The sequence below is a fragment of the Erithacus rubecula genome (assembly GCF_903797595.1).
Source record: "Erithacus rubecula genome assembly, chromosome: 5".
Taxonomy (NCBI): Eukaryota; Metazoa; Chordata; class Aves; order Passeriformes; family Muscicapidae; genus Erithacus; species Erithacus rubecula.
Genome location: NC_136687.1, coordinates 12863700 through 12881303, shown reverse-complemented (window position 1 = coordinate 12881303; position 17604 = coordinate 12863700).

The window sequence follows — 17604 nt, the reverse complement described above, 5'->3', positions numbered from 1 at the left end:
GAGGAAATGAGAAGCCAGGCTCTTAGTTAACTTACTGAGTACTTAATCACACAGTCTTTGAGGATCCTTGAGCATTCCCAATATAGCTGAAGGTGAATTTGAGTGATAAATTATGGAGAGCATAACAGTAATTTTTAGTATTCACAAACCCAGTGCATTCATGTTCAGAAAATCACTCTCTTAACATGAGAGAGAAGTAAATGACCCCTTGGATACATGACAACTTTTACCACTAATCTAATATATTTCCTAGGCACATAACACTGGAGCATTGAGGACCAGAGGTACTAACCAGTGAAGTGACTGGAAAGAGTCCCATTGAATAGGACAGAATTTAAATCAGGCCTGAAGTCAATTAAGAAAACTGGACATTGCTGGAGCAGCACAGCATTTATGCTACTTTCCAGTGTCTGACCATATTCATTAAAATTTAAATGGAAACACTTTTAAATTGGTGCTGACACTGCTTTAGCACCATAACACTGTGAAATTTTCACTTACTTATTGGCTTTTCATTTCTGTGATATTCCCATTAAGAGTAATGTCTATTATTTGGAAGGGTAATATGGAAAGGAATTACACAGTTTGCATTAACTCTGCCATTGTGAACTGGTAAGTATCAACAGATGCCTTAATGAGGCAATGGCATGAATCCTGCATGCAACTATTTATTCAGCCTATTCATTATTGATTTTTTTGTATGTATTTATTTAAAAAGAAGGAAAAAATCCAGCACACTTACTGCTCTTGTTTAATATCATGCTCTAGCAGGTTTTTGGGCTTCTCCTTTCCTTGACTCACTACCCCTCCACAACAGAAGAAGTTGTCTTCTTTCTTAATTCATGGTTCACAGCAGATAGATGAAATTTTTCATTAAGAATATGTATCTTCTTAGTCAAGTTGATAGGCACAAGTAGCCAAAAGGAGCAGAGGTACTGAATCTAATTTATGTCCATTTGTAAGGTACGAATCTTAACTAAAAGGCAATAACTTGTTTCTGTATCTTTAAATGCCCATATGCAATCATCCATAAGCATCCCAAACTTGATGTCTGCTTGTGAATAATTAGAGAAAATTAATTTGAAAAGTGCAGGTGGGTCTCTCATCACTGCTATAAAAGCTGGCCACACAACTGACCATGAGAATGAGTAAATTAGATAACTATCTGAAAGAGAGGTCACTAATAAAGAGGTTTTAATACAGACTGAAAAACAAGGTAGTAATAAGTTTGCCTTTAAGATCTGTTTCCTCTGTACCTCAGGGGTGATGCCTCATTTATTTTGAAAATTAGAAATGTGGAGCTTTTAGAAAGTTGAGGATTTTTATTCCATTTTCTCTGTTTTAACATATCTCACATTTATTGTTATATATCTTGTGTAGGTGAATGACATGAAGACAGCAGGGAAGAAAACCTCTTCTTGAAGAGTGCTGCAAAATGAAATGTTGTTTTGATCAAAATAGTGTTTTGTTAATGTGTTTTCTGCCCCACAAAATTGTGCTTATATCTGCCAGGACATGTGTGAACAAAAGTAGACCAAAACAAAAAGGGATCTGGTGGAAGTGGTTTGCTCAGCAATGCAATTTATTTTGTTCTTACAAAAATGTCTCATTCTCTTCTGAATTTAAATCAAGACCCTTTTCTTCTGTATTTGATTGACTGTCAGAGAGCAAATAAGTGGTCACAATGCTGATATCAGAATGACCAGGAATCTGAGCATCCAGGCAGTCATCTAGGAAATTGGTATTGTGGCTTCAATTTTTTATCTTAAAAATTGCTCTACTGGAACTGAAATTAAAATCCATGTTGGTTATAGCTTCAATTTCATATATCTTGTACTTATTTTTCACCCTATTCATTAGCTTGTTTAGAACCCGAAGTCAAGGGGAACTTCAATAGTGACTTCAGTGGGAGAAGTGTCAGATCATTAAAGCTCAGTACTTTTGGAAGTATGTTTTAAAAGCCCTCCAGAAGGGAACCATGGGAGAGAAACTAAATGAAATGACTTTACCTTACTTCAAAGCTCAGAAAATGGAAAAAAAATAAAATAAAAATAAAAAAGAAACAAAGAAAGCCTACTTTTTCTCTTCTTTAAATGCAGAATCATGTACAGCCTGAAGGAAATATTTTAGGAACTCAGACAACTGAAATCCTACTCTGATGATGTTCAGTATAATATCAATGCTGGGTCTAATCGATGGCATGCTTACATCAGCTCCACTACCTGATTAATTAATTTGCTGATATCTGGTGCTCTCCAAGTCAGACTCATTTTTTCAAGTCTAGATTTGAAAATCCTTCCTTTTTTTTTTTTTTAATGAAATTATTCTTGCTGTCTTTAGTGTACCCCTTTTATTCTAGCATGATGCCAGCTTGCAGAACAATCCTAATACTTTTTCCCTTGGTCCTTTTGCCTCCTGCTTCCTATTTCTCTTCCTCTTGCATGCTACTATCATTATTAATCATCTCACTTCAGATGGCTTCTGCTGTAATAATAATTTTGTTGTCACATATGCTAAAATTGTCCCTGATCATTCTCATTTTCCATGCCATTTGCATCTCCTGTAGTTTTTTTGCTCTGTATGCAGCAGTTCCAAGCTCACTTCCCTCTATCTCTTGCTCCCACATCTGGGCAGAGGTGATGGCTTTATGTAGCCAGAGACATCAATGAATTGCTCCACCATTCCAACCACCCAGCTTTGTAAAAATATGAATTGTTATGCTGAAGCAACCTTCCTGCAAAGTGCTTTGCATGCCAGAGGCTGAGCAGTGACTTTGATGGAGGAAAACCCAGGAGGTCAGAGATCATCTGACACCAGCAGGGCTTGAGGGCCTGTTAAATTTAGTCGATCCTTTTAGTATTTGGGATCTCCTGGGCATAAGGAATACCTCTTGCTGCCAGTGTTCACCAGGTTTTCTATTGAATGGGCTCATTGGTTTCCCATGGTATGTCCAAAGAGAAGAGAGAAAAGCAAAATCACTTCTGTAACTTCAGTAACACTGCCATGGGCCTGGGAAGTGCAGGCAGACAGCAAGATTGTGAGCTTCATTTCCCTTCTGCCTTCTGATGCAGATTTATTTATGCAAGTGCTTTTTGAAGCAGCAGCCCATCACCTTTAAGTGCTTCCCTGATCACCCGCTGATTCCTGCAGCCTGTCTTTTCTCAACAGATAGGGCAGCAGACCTGCCAGTGATTTAGAAAGAAAGGAAATGCTAATGGAGAAGCAAATACAGATGGGAGGTATCGGGCCTGTTTTCTCCCTTCCCAAACCAAAGGTCAAGCATACATTATCAGTCTGAATAAGCTTCAGATAAAGAAAACCGCTGCCCAGGAAAGCAAAAAATATTGCCTCTAAAACATTGCCTTGACATTACCTTGCAAAATGGTAACTAATAGGCCTAAAGATACTTTGGAATTTCTGTGTCATATCTGAAGGAAAAAGTCTTCATTCCTCAGAACCAGCTGAGGGCTTGTCAGCATGAAAGAATTTACCTATGAGAACAATTTCTACAAATTGTAACAGACGGCCTAATAAAACCTTATCTCTTCCTATATACCTTGCCAAACACCCCAAGCAATGGTTAAAGGGAGGTGTGTGATTGCACAAAGCTGTATGCAAAAGGCACATCAGGTTAGAAAGCCTGCAAAATGCTGGTTTTTAATAAAGCTCTGTGTAGACTTGCAATGGGAGACATTGATAAGAAAAGACCAGTTGGTATAAGTGCATCACTGTAATCACCTATGGCTTAATATTATGGTCAACACTGTTACCCAAATGTTGGATCTGGATGCAAACCAGGAGACTCCATATTTCTTATTACACTACAGATTTCTCATCAGAAGCACGTACCTGCCAGACTAGACACTAGACTGCCATATCTGGGTCTGTGACACTGCCTCCTGATAATCTGTGGCAATCAATTGCTGTGTTTTTTTCTGTTGAATGCCCACCAGTCCTGTTCATCTTGTGTTTCTTCTGCTGGCAAGTACCAGGAGTAACTCCTGCAAGAGGTATATCTCAGCTGGTTCAAAAGCTGGATTAGAATGAGTTAAAAGCATTTATGGAACTTAAAACAAGACCTTCCTTTGGGTTTCTAAAATCATAACAAAATTGTCCTCCAAGAGCACACTTTTCTAGGAGCAATCATGGAGTTTGAGTCAGTGACAGAAAGTAAATGCCACATCAGTGTGATACAATAGCAACAATATTTCGAGATGATTGATAAGAAAAGCACTTCCCGGAGGTGATTTTGCCAGGTGCCCGTTAATTCAGTTCTCCAGCTGCCACTTTGAGTCATAAACCTGCCAGGAAGAAGGGACCACAAGTGGCCACCTCCTCCCTCCCCAGAAACAGGCTTAAGCTTATGCTTTGACCAGTCTCAGTGTGCATGGCCTGCTTTTACATTCCCCCACTAAGCAGGATTCTCTTACCAGTCCCTTAGGTATTATTTCTAACGTTCAACTTAAATCTCCCTTGCAGCAAATTTAGTCAATTTTTTTTTCTCTTTGTAATAACTTTTTCAGTTATTCAAAGACTGCTACCTTGTCCCACATTTTCCTGCTCTCTCCTACCTGTATAAAAGCGTATTCTTTTAAGGCATTCATAGGCCAAGTTGATTGATTATCTGGTATTTTTTACTATTCTTTTTTGGGCTCTTTTCAACTGTTTTTTGTTGTTGTTGTTGTTGTTGTTTGTTTTTTTAATGGACACATTAGTCCAGGCAAAAATTTCTGAAGACAAATGGAAAAGAACAGATTTCTCCTATCTTCTGTATGACAAACTTACAGTACCAGTCCCATAATTACAATGTCCAGTATGTAAATGCTGCTTTCTCACACTATTTGCCCAGTCTCTGTCTTAAGAAATGTCTTTCAGTTTAACCCTAGAATAAAACAAAATCTTAACTTGTACCCCAGCAGGCCTATTTTTAAATCTCTTTGGAAATCCCAATTATGTCATTGTTACTCTTACAGTCTTTGTGAAAATTACATTAATTCTCAAAATGCCATGGGAGAAATTCTGTGTAGGATTTTAGGAAAAACTCTTTCTATTGCCATTTTTTTGACTTAACAAAAGATGAGAGTGATGGACTCTGTCATTTGGGGGAGCAGATTTCATCCCATGGTGAATATGTGTCTTGTAAAGTCAATATCAGTAGCTCTCTGGACACAACCATTGTCATCAAGAAGGTGAACATCCTTGCCTTTAAGGATGAGATATAACTGAAAACAATGAGTGAGAAAAGATGGTCAGTAAGAGACAGCACATCTAAAAGCCAGTGGAATTTGCCAACTCTTTTCTAGTCCTTCAAGGGAAGGTTTCATGAACAAAGTGTTGCATGTCCATCTCTTTTCTACACTGGAAGAGGAAAGTGAATTTTTCTTCACAGAATCATAAAATGGATAAGGTTTAAAGGACCACAGATGGTCACCAGTCCAACTTTCCTGCTCAAGCAGGGCCGTCCTGGAGCATAAGGCACAGGGCTGCATCCAGATGGTTCTTGAATATCTCCAGTGAAGGAGACTCCACAACCTCTCTGGACAACCTGTTCCAGTGCAAGGTCACCTGCACAGTAAAGCTCTTTGTCACATTCAGGTGCAGTTTTTTGCAAATCAGTCTCTGCCCATTGCCTCTTTCCCCATTGCTTGGCAGTACTGAGCAGCCTGGCTCCATCCTCCTGGCACCCTCCCTTCAGACACTGACAGACTGATGAGCTCCCCTCTCAGTTTTCTCTTCTCAAGGCTGAACAGGCCCAGCTCCCTTGGCCTTTTCTCATAAGACAGATGCTCGTGCCCCTTCATCATCTTCATTGCCCACTGGACAATGCTCTGTGTCTCTCTTGAGGAGCCCAGAGCTGGACACATCTCTCCAGATGTGGCCTCAGAGCTGAGCAGAGGGGCAGGATCCCATCCCAACCTGCTGGCAATGTTCTCCCTAATGCACCCCAGGGTGCCACTGGCCCTCTTGGCCACAAGGACACTGCTGGCTCAGGGACGCTTGTTGTCCACTAGGACCCCCTGGTCCTTCTCCACAGAGCTGGGCTTTCCTGCAGGGCAGCCCCCAGCCTATGCTGGTGCCTGGGATTATTTCTCCCTTGGTGTAGGACCCTGCCCTTGTTGAACTACAGACTTCTTTTCTGCCCATCTCTCCAACTCACTCAGGTTCTTCTTAAGGGCCGCACAGCTCTTGACTGGGTTTATTTACACTCCGACTACTGGTTCACCAAGAAACACTGTATGGACAGCATTCATGCAGTTTCAGTCAGAGTATCAAGGGACCACTACTGCTCAAGATATTGGCTTGTGTTAAAGAGGTTTAGTGAAAGATTAAGACAAAGAAACTATCCTGAGGCTGTTTTTGTGTTACAACCTTTATAACAAAAATCCAACAATCTTACATTTCCTCAAAGATGAAGAGTAAATGAACACAGGAAAAATATTCTTGGGGAGATGGATGTAATGGCACAAACAGTTATCTGTTTCTATCTTGACCCAAGTGTCAGAATTCTTCCCTCAGTCAGTTCCAATGAAGAGACCAGCTTTCCACCATATCTATCCAGTCAAATCCAAGGCTTTAAGCTGAAGTAATTTAATTTCTTCCTAAGTGTGACCTCAGGATCTGGTTAGATGCCATTTTCCCTGATATAGACAAGCCTTTAGAAATGCTTAATTTTCTCTGTCTGGACAGACAGTGAAAGTTACTGTTTTATTGAAACTGTAATGAGGAGGCAATTGTCTTTGAGAGGCTTTTGTTGAGTAGAAGCTATACATTCCCACTTTCCTTGTACTCTGCCAAAAACTCATTACTGTGGCATTGGCCACAGAGCAAAGTGTAATCTCTTTTGTCCTATTCTTTGTCTCATTAAGAAAACACCCCATCTTTTTGCCATGATTTCTTCTTTTTGGTCTATGCAATTAATACTGACATCCTTGAAATGCTGTGTTTCTCAGACCATATTGGAAATCAACAGTCAGTGCCACAGTCTTGGGCAGAAATCCTGGTCCCACCATATATCAGCAGGCCCAAAAGAAATGTTCATTGCTGCTTTCTGCTGTTCAGTCACTTGACTCTGGTTTCTCTGACTTTCTCAAAGAGTGCTTAGCTCCCTGCACCACATATTGCTCTGGGTCTGACAAGCCCTGCCTCATATGCCTTGAACTTGCTATTGACCCTAAAATTTCCAGTTCTATCTTTGTAGAAAGAACTTTGAAGATCTTTTTTTTTTTTTTTTTTTTTTTTTTTTTTTTACTTAGCTGGTAAGAAATATGCTATATACCAAAGACTTACCCTGTAGAAACTCTTCCTATCTCAACAAGCTTCAGATGGCCTTTGGGGCCAGATAATTGCCTACCTAACAAAAATACTTGAGGAATAAAAGAAGGAAGCCACAAGTAGGTGGAATAAAATCCGTAGCTCTGAATACTCAAAATTATTTGGGGTACTTTGAACCCCACTTGGAAAAGACAGTTACTTTATTTCCTGAGTGTTAATAATTTATTATTTAATATGATTAGTAATCATATTAACTTACAAAAATCAGAAATGTGCTAGCCAGTATGTTTTAAAACACATGCAATCTCCCTACCCAAAGGAAGGTATAGAAGTTCCATGCAAGGTAAATTTCATGTGAAAAGAAGGTCATACTAGGCCAGAAGTTAACAACTTCAAAGGAACTCACTATTTCCACTGGCAACAAATCTGTTTTTCCAAGTTCCTTGCAAGCAATGCAAACAGAGTTAACAAAATATGTTTGCTTGAACAGCAAAGAAATGGAACATTCCTTTCTTCAGAAAGGCTTGAGAATTGGTGTGTCCATAGAAGGGAGTGGTTTCTTCCACATTTTTTAAGGTGATAGAAACAAGGAGAAATAGACAGATTTAAACTTAACTTGATAAAAGGATTCAAGTACATAAATCAAACATTTTGTATGAAGAAAAAAAAGCTAAGCTCCTTCATAAGGAGATGTTGCTCAGTTTGGCACTGTAGGAGAAATTACACAAACCATTGCCCACAGAAAACCCAGCATAATGAATAAAATTTGTCTTGAATTATTTATTTTTAATGTTTTATCTTCTCTATCTTGCACAGCCTGGAAATTGTTCTTTATGAGAGCTTTTTGAACATCTGAGTCTCAAATTAAAACAACACATTAATGTATTCTATACATAGAGGTAGAAAGATTAGAGTGGAGTGCTTATAAATGCACTGTATTCAACATTTTCCACTAATGGGACCACTAGTGTGCACCACTTTACTACCTTAAAATATATCCATAAGATAAAGTATTCTTGGTTGCATGATGACTGAATAAAATTTAATAGATGAAGAAGTGACAGAGCAGAACTAATCCTTTCCAAAATACCAGTTCTACAATGAACTGTATTTGTTTTGAAATCTGATTTAAAACATGTCTTGCAGCACTAGCAAGACTTTGAAAGTGGAAAATCAAATGTAATGTGGGCCATAAATTTCAAATTGCCAGATCACCTGTAATTGAAGTGATTATTTTTTTTTCTTATTGAGGAAGGTTTTGTTGTTGGGGGATTTTTTTGTCTTTTTGTATAAGAATGTGTTATCCTTTTAATACCATGCAAAAGCCAAGCCTTCCTGTCTGTGGTGATAAAGAAGAAGCAATCCTCCTGAGTGTGTCTGTGCTGGGCTTCAATATCAGAGAGGATGATGAGTGATTTTCAGTCCAAAATGCCACCACACCTTAATAAGTGATTGTGTCAGTGCAGCTTTCTCATGTGCCCTTAGCCTATCCCAGACACCACACAAGCTTAGCCCCTAGCAAAAGCAGATTTAGTAAACATGTGCCATGATCTAAGAATCCACCTGTGAAGAATTACCAGAGCTAATGGTGGGTAAAGGGCGTGACAAAAAAACAAGGTAAATACATCACTCATTGAAGCAGTGAGTCTATCTACAATGGTCCAGACTACTGCCAATCTGGTGACTGAATGAACACTCAAACTGAGATCTGTGTCCTCTGGATTCCCCTCAGATATGTCACACTACATCACTAAATTTCTTCTACTTCAGTACTTTTCTGTCTGTTAGGTTACATTATAGAACTATCTCATAAAGGGGAAGTGGATAGGAAAAGTGGTGCAAGACCTATATTTACTTCTGAATGCAAAACATTTACCAGCATCTGTGGGTGATACTACACATTTTGGTTACATCAAACTGAATGTTTTGATGAAAACACTATCTAAAATTAGTAAGGATAAGAAAACCCACAGAGACAAATTAAATACTGTATTGACTGCATTGCATATCATGATATAGTTATATAGAATTAAGTCTAAACTTATTTTGAATACAGAAAATAGTCCTGTGAATGTAGTTCAGGCTAAGTTCTCCTACTACTATGCCTAAATAGGCCATACAGGAAATTTTCTTAAACATTTTATTCATTTTCCCCCTACACCTCACAGAAGAATTCAGAAGACATCTGAGAACATCTTTCTGACAACAGACATGGAAAGGTGACTGTAGCAGACAGGTGAAAGATTATTCCTTCATAAAACACCCAAACACGTGTACTTCTATAATTTTAGTCAGCATTTTCTTCAATATGTTCTTTGTTATCACAGCAGTCCAAACAGAAAATTAAGCTGTTGACATTCTGCAACAGAATTACAGAGTGCTGAGATTGTTTCCCTGTTTTGATTTATTTTTTCTTGGAAGAAATATTTTTCAGTAAAAGCAGATCTTTTATATGCAAAAATGTCCATTACTTCAAAAACTTGGAATTTCCATCTGCAGAAAAGACATTTCAATTGATTCTTTCTCTCAGGTAAAGTATTTAGGAAGCAGGAGATTACAATGAGAATATAAAATGGGGCCACACCGCAGAGTGAGTCCTATCTATAGACACTGACTTGGTTACTCAGATGGTGGGTTTATGCAGAAGATTTGTAAGTAGCCTGAAAATCATGCATCTAGAAGACCTCAGAAAAAACCCTTTATGTTTTTTTAGACAAGTAACAAAAGTCCAATGAAAGTTTAAGGAAAAGCAGGAGGGTTTGCTCCCTTATAGTACCTACTATTCCAGGGAAGATGCCCTGCAATCACAAAGATTTGCCTCCCTCTTTTGAAGCTTATGATTCCTGCTCCTCCCCTCTCTGGATGGGTGAAGTTGACCTCTGGTAAGGCTTCCCTCTGTTCAGCACCACACACTGATTTAGAGACAGAGCCCTGCTGTAAGTTTCTCTCAAATATTTACCTTTCATTTTTATGATGAAGATTATTTGTAATGAATGTAAATGGACCTGCACCTGCAATTAGATTATCTTTGAATGTGTCCCTCCAAAATCCCATCTCCCACAGCATAAGAGAGCAAAAGAGAAACGTAGAATCCCTGGCCAGGTCTGTCTTACACATCTCAGTTTCATGAATTTAAGATTTATGAGCCTAAGAGCAACCAAATTCTTTAGAGACCTTCTAGTCATGTCTCACAGGCACTGCAATGCTTTATCAAATGCTTTATCTTCATCTGGTCTTTCCTCCTTACCTTGCTTAATTCTGTGGCAGCACTAGAGGACCATATGGGGGAACAGCCAATTTTTTGCCTCAAAATCTTCAGTAAATGAGGAAGTCTTCACTCCCTCACTGTGTAGCAGAAAAGTAATCTTTCTCCTTACCCACCACTCTGTCAGATATTGCATCTTTATGCCTAATATACTTTGAGTAGGATATTCTAATTTCAGTTTTGGCAGGAGAAAAGATCCTGTCCAGAAAAGCCACACATAATAGCTTGCTGAACTGAACTCTTACAGAGAAACCAGTCAGACTGCAAGATGCAATAATAAGTTTCCCTCAAAATATATCCGATCACATAACAGGTTGATGTATTAAAAATTAAATAAGGCTTGAAATATACAGCAATTTGAAGGCACTAGGGATCATGCCTAATAAAGAGAGTGCATTAGCTGTTTCTACTTTCTGATATCCAGTCCATATATGCTGTAACATCTTCCTATTTTCTTTAATGTGGGAGGACCAGGCTTTGTAAACTTGCTTGTTAAAATCAGCCCTTAGTTCAGTTTGAGGGACACATTTTTAGCTGTGTTTTGGTGTTAGTATTAGTCTAATCAGCATCTGACAATTGCTGCTCAGGTCTCTGGGACACTGTACTTTGTGCATTCTCAAAACGCAGGATGAATGTGGAACTTGATCCCTCCAGGAAGAGTAACAGGACCTGAGCAGGATCCTAAGCTCTCCCAGGGGCCACACAGCAATTCAAGGAACTCAATAGTGTCACACTAGTTTGGAACAAGTTATGCTAACACCTCTATTCTATTCTTCAAGCACAGTCAATGCAAATCAGACATTTCTCAGAATTATATGGAACTGCTTTCCAATGCGAGTTAGGGAAACAGAGGCACTTCAGAAACATCCTACTTGGTATCACCACCACCATCTTCTGGTTCCCAAACACACTTGAAAATCAGATCCCTATGGACACAGTTTGCACTGAAAATCATACACTGACTTTAGGTCACACAGACGCAATTCAAAGAAGGCCCTCTGTGCTCACATTTCATGAAATAATTATTCATTAGGAAGGTGAGCAGGAAAGAAGTTGTCAATAGACAAGCTCTCAGCTTACCTTTAGGGCAGAGGTCCAGTCCCTCCAAACCCACGGTAGCTGTTCAAGTATTTTACACAAAGAAAAGCCCTACCAAGAGCCAAGAGTCCCTTGGCTGGTGTCCAAGACACCTGCTGGAGATGCGGGTGCCTGCTTTCCTCCAGGAGCAGAAGGCTTTGACCCAAGGGGGGGCTCAGTCCATGAGGCCGTGGTAAAAAGGAGGCATTGCTGCAGGTGGTGTCCTGCAGGGGCCTCTGCCTGTGCTGATGCCCCACAACAGCAGCATGAAGGAGGGTGAACTCAGCAAACTCAGGGTTTGCACTAGACTGGCACAGAGGACAGTCTGAGGATCAGAGGGGAACCACCATTCTCCCACCTAGCTACTCTAAGACTGGGTTAAAAATTTTTAGGGCACTGTCATGTCATTCCTGGGGTGTGCGTCCACAGCATTGCTCTTTTACAACCATGCAGAAAGAAGTTGTCAGTTGACTACCTTTCAGTAGTACTCTGCCCTTTTATTTTTTAAAAGCTGCATGGGAAATGGTAGGTATATGAATGTGTCTCAGAGAAGTTAAATGAAACAACTGTGCATTGGGCTTGTGCAGTTTCCTTCCTGTCACATTCAAACCCATCAGCAGCCCAGTCCAAGCACACACAGGGCTAGGTTAGGGAGCTCATCAGGCATGCTATCCTCGCCTTCTGACTTCCTCTTGGAAATAAAAACGGTGGCCCTAATGAGAATTAATTAGGGTTGGGGGTGGAGAGGGGGATCCATCATGGTTTTGTTTGTGTTGTTTGTTTTCTGTAAACCCATGGAGGGAAAAAAAAAATCATATTACTTTTCTATGCAATATAGTAAACGTAATAAAAAGTGAACACATGGTAATTAGCTTCTCCATTAAGTATACCAAGCATAGACAATGGCAATCGTGCAGTGCTGATTACAGACATTATCCTTGCCTGGACTTTTTTTTCCCACCATTCAATCAACAGTGCTAAATAGAAACTTCAGTGTTCAATATTATAAGACACTAGCTGGCAGTTATACAAAGATGCTTTACACAATGTCATCTGGCTGCTTGCCTGATTCTCATATTACCTTCCTGTCTTGCCTTATACGCTAATACGCATGGCTGATTAGAAGAAAAATGCAGAAGCTGCTTCCTTCTCGTCTTGCTTTTTTTCTCCAGCTTCATGCCTTGAGGGAAAAAAGGGAATCACATTTGTTAATTTCGCCAGCAGTGCTTAACCTGGGAATGGAACAATTCTCTTTCAATTCCTCATTAGTTATAACTCACACAAACACTGCCTTGCACCAGACTAATTGGGAAGTCTTTGATTCCACTCTGAGAGAAATGGTGATTACTGTTGTTGTACAGGAGTCCTCTAGTAGCCTTGCTAAAGAGGGTCTCAGAGTTCAAAATAAACATTTTCCAGGGTTGTACAGTATCCAGGGGTCAGATGTCTGAAAACAGGATTTCAGACTGAAAATCCCAGAAGCTCAAATGACTCTGGAAAATGTCGAGGAACTCCTTAAGTGGCTGTTTTTGGGTGGATTTGCTGATATCAGTAGATCCCTTGGGGAGTCACAGTAGAGTTTATGCCAGTTTCTCGAGGAAAATAAGCCTTCTTGCGTGAAGAATAATTTTCACACATCAAAAAAATGTGAGGTTTTGTAGTCCTGTTTACATATTTCTGTTTTACTCTTTGATTTCTTAGGGTAAAGCTATGTCAAGGCAGATGTTGTAGAGCCAGGTTTCTCAGACAAACATTTGTTTTTCCCTGGCTATTTTAGCCAGGTTGAATCTGAAGTCTAGTCAGGTGTCCAGGATTTCCAGATGTCTCACAGCCACATCAGAGCAAATTCTGTGTGTCGGAAAAACCTGGGCACACATATGGACATGCTTTACAGCAGGACAATCACTGCCTAGGATGTCTGACACACATGTTCAGGTGCAAGTCACCTTCATGGCAAATATGTCACAAGTCCAATAATATCCCAGTTCCTCAGTGAACCTTTCAGGAAAAGAATGAGGAAAAATGTGGGCCTTTATATAAAAAATAGGAATTTTTTACGCTCTTAACTGATATATCTCTGCATTGGTATAGATCAAAGTCTGCAAGCTGAAATCTTCCCTTGCAATTTAGCAAGAGCTCTGGAATCAAGCTGGCTTGTAAAAATGTGGGTGCTGTAACAAATGACCTGAGCACACACAGGCCAATGGCCCTGTGTCAGACAGGATCTCTGCTCTGAGGAGGTCACTAAGCACTGCAAATAGCCAGTAAATGAAAGTGCAAAAAATAATTTTTCCAATTTATTCTGCCATCACAACAAATGCACTTCAAGCAGTCTAAGAATTTAACACTGGACCTTCAAATTTATACGTAGGCATGTATAAAATTTAAATACAAATGTGTTACTATACATTAAAATACGTTGGTGCTGTACAGATTGGAGAAACTTTAGGCTGCCTACAAACCTCCTCCCTTTCTAGCTTTGTGACTGCTATACCTAAGCTTATACTGATGGCATGATATACAGGCAAGTTCAGGACTAGAAACTAAGCACCAGGGGACTGAAGAGTCTCCTTGAAATAACTGTTTTTTAAAATATGCACCTATGAGGGTAAGATTTCCATGGCTGAAGATGAATCCTAGGATTGCCAGGCACAACAGCAGAATTTCAGCTGTTTCTGTAGCCCTAACTCAATGGCACAGAAAAGTTGGGTTGGGGACATCTCTGTTCATCTGCAGTGCTTCAGGGATCCTGAATGGGAATTATTCAGGTTTGACTCAATGCAAGAGATATGAAGTGCTGCAATTAGCCATATTCAAAGGTAGTGATAGAAGCAGCTCACAGCCCACAGGATTGTACATCTCTAAAGAATATTTTAAATATGAGGAAATCCCTTTTGCATATTTAAGGTTTAAGCTATGCAGGTCTGTTTTGCCAGAAACATATTCCTTTGATAAGTTCCCCCCCATCACAAAATGTGCACACAAAATGCAGTTTCACTGCTGCTGCTCTTCACACGTTATTATTGACCAAGAAAAAAAGGCAACATACAAGTCAAGTGCTACATTTAAAAGTATACTTTAAATCCTCTCCAAATTCTACTTCTTTTTTTTTTTTTAATCATACTTACACTTCAGAAGGTGATACAAAATCCTGCCTGGTCAGCAGCATATGGACTTGCTTCTTTCTCAAAGCCAAGCAATAAACAGGACCTCAAACACCCCACCTGCCTCCTACTGTTAGAAGAGAAACAGCTCAGTTCTTAAAAAAAGCTTTAAGAGATGTCCATCTACTGTGTCAGACATCAAGTGCTGTTTTTCTCTAAAGAAGACATTGAAGCTATGCTTATGATGGAGAACTCATAAAAAATTAGGTTTGTACTACAGTTATATGTGTCTTCAAATTCAAGCTTGATGCTTTTTAACAAAAAACAAGTTACTGGTCTCAGAAAAAAGGTAACTGGATAATATTTTGTGATGCACTGAAATGATTATTTGTCTCCAGAAATTCTGGATTCTGTTTAATTCTGAAAAAATATATATATATCTATTCATGTGTAGAGCATGAATGAATAAAACCACACATTCACAGACTCCTGGTCCTTGAGCATAGGTCAGAACCATTTCCACAAGACACTTTGCACTCTGTTCCTCCTAGCTTCTCCATCACCACTGCTCTCATCTTTTTGCATGTATTCACAAGAATAAGAAGTAGAACATCCCTCATTCATCACCAACCCTTCCAAAAATACTTTCAATAAATGTGTTTTGAAGGGCAGCTGTCTCATCCCTCAAGTTCCATAGGTAGATAAGCCATAGGCTGTTCAGCATCAAGCTCTTGATGATGTTGCAGTAACAGCAGTTACTGTTCCAGCTACCTATAGGAATTACTGGAATTTAGATGTCTTGTAGGTATTTGCTTTGGAGTATAGGAGTTAGGTCTTCCAATTTGACTGGAAAAGAAAAAGAAAAAAAAATTAAAAATTAAAGTTTCTCCTACTAGATCTTTTTGTTAACTCAAACAAATTTTAATTGTGCTTTGCAAATGGTTGCTTCTTTACATTAGCTAATACTTAGAGAAAATTTCTTCAAAAAATATTTTACACATGCATCAGTGTTTACTTTAGTAATGTATTTTGAAGCTTCCTGCAGACATTTCATGGTGAAATATCATGTTCTTGTACATCTCAGAGTAATCTTATTAAGTGATTTGCACTTCTGATTTTCTAAGTCAACACATGGCATAATATGACATCAAATTACATCTGACCTTCTCTGCTCCTTCAAAACTACACTTCATCAGAGTATAGAGTGTTTTATAGTAGATATCTTTTACTTTAAAATGTGGTCACAAGAAGCCAAAGGCTGCCAGTATTACCTATCTTATCTGCAGGGCAGTTGGTAAATGCATACCCAGATTGTTAAGGTCATTTTTCTTCTCCCTATTTTCAAGCTAAAATAACATTATAGCTTATAAACTACAACCAAATAAGGCAGTGAACCCAGATAATGCTCAGGGGAGACGGTAGAAAGCCTATCTTCTCACAAACTAACCACACTCATTTAGGATCTATAATAAAATCTGGCATTTTGCCAGTTTCTTAGCTATTTAATAAAAGGATAATTGAAATTTTTTTGTTGTTTTTTAAGAGAAACAAAGAATGACTTTGAATTTCTGAGCTTAAACCATTAGAAGAAGCATCTCTGAGATAAAAGAGGCATTTTTGTACTGAGCTGGCATGGGTACTTTGTCCTGACAGACTGTTTTCACACAGTAAAGCAGATTCTTTTGGACAAAGTTTAGCACAAGGCTTTAATGTATCAGGCCAAAAAAAAAAAACCCCACAGTGAGGTAATGCCATGGGATAACACTGAAATATTAGTGAGGAGGAAAGCTGAGAGTTGGCAGCCTCAGTGTGTCAGGCTGAGATTTTACGAGCATCTGGGCAGACTGAAGGGATGACCAGTGCCAGCAGGCAAAGCATCACCCTTTCTTTCTCCTGCCACACAGTTCTCCCCCTCCTGACACTGAATAGGAAAACATGCACTAGGAGCTGTTTTTACACCTGTAACTTAAACAATTTTTTGTCTTATGCTGTCCCAGCTCTAAACACAGATACCTGACTCTGCTTTACCCTGGATCTAGATTTAGGTTACACCAGTGAAAGAGCCTTTCCCTGTTCAGGAGCAGCCACAATCCACTCCAGCTTAGACACTTCATTTCCCTGTCCCAGCATGCTCTCAACGTAGGCAGTTGGTGGGAAAAGGGACATAAGGACACTGATTTCAGCTCTGTGCCAAGCAGGAACTTACTCACAGAGAAATGGAGTAAACACAGCATTTATAACAGGAAGATACAGTGGTACAGCTGGTAACAATAAAAAAAAGCTTTACTGTATGAAAAGATCAAGTTTTACATCTGTATAATCTAAATCAGGTTGGTTTAAATGCTAATGCCTTCAGTTCTGCAACACATTTTCCCCTTAGTTTAATATTGCCTTGGTAGTGTGACCTTCAGCTTTTATCACAAAACCTCTTTCTCTAGTAATTTGGTGAGAGAAAATTAAGAATAAAGCTCCTGTGTAGGAGGACTACTGGTATGAATAAGCTTTTTCAGAATGTAGTACTGAATTTTTCCCAATTTGCATGAATTTCTCAGCGTATTTTGTATATAGGCCCAGAGCTTTGTGTGTATTTTAATTACATCTCAGGATATAGAGTGCTGGCTCTTGTTAATGTTGTCAGGGCCATAAAGTTGATGGTAGGCAACAAAAGACTGAAGGAAATTTACCACAATTTTGTGGTTTTTTTCTAATTTATATATGACTCACTTGATTCCTTGTTTTTACATAAAAGTTCTTTCTTTACCAACAGGGCTGATAAATCTGATGGCCTGAAAACCTAAAAGAATGAAACAAATATGTTTAATTATTCATATATGAGGAATAGGTTTTATTTTATTTAACAACATTCCCTCTCAGCTTACTTCTAAG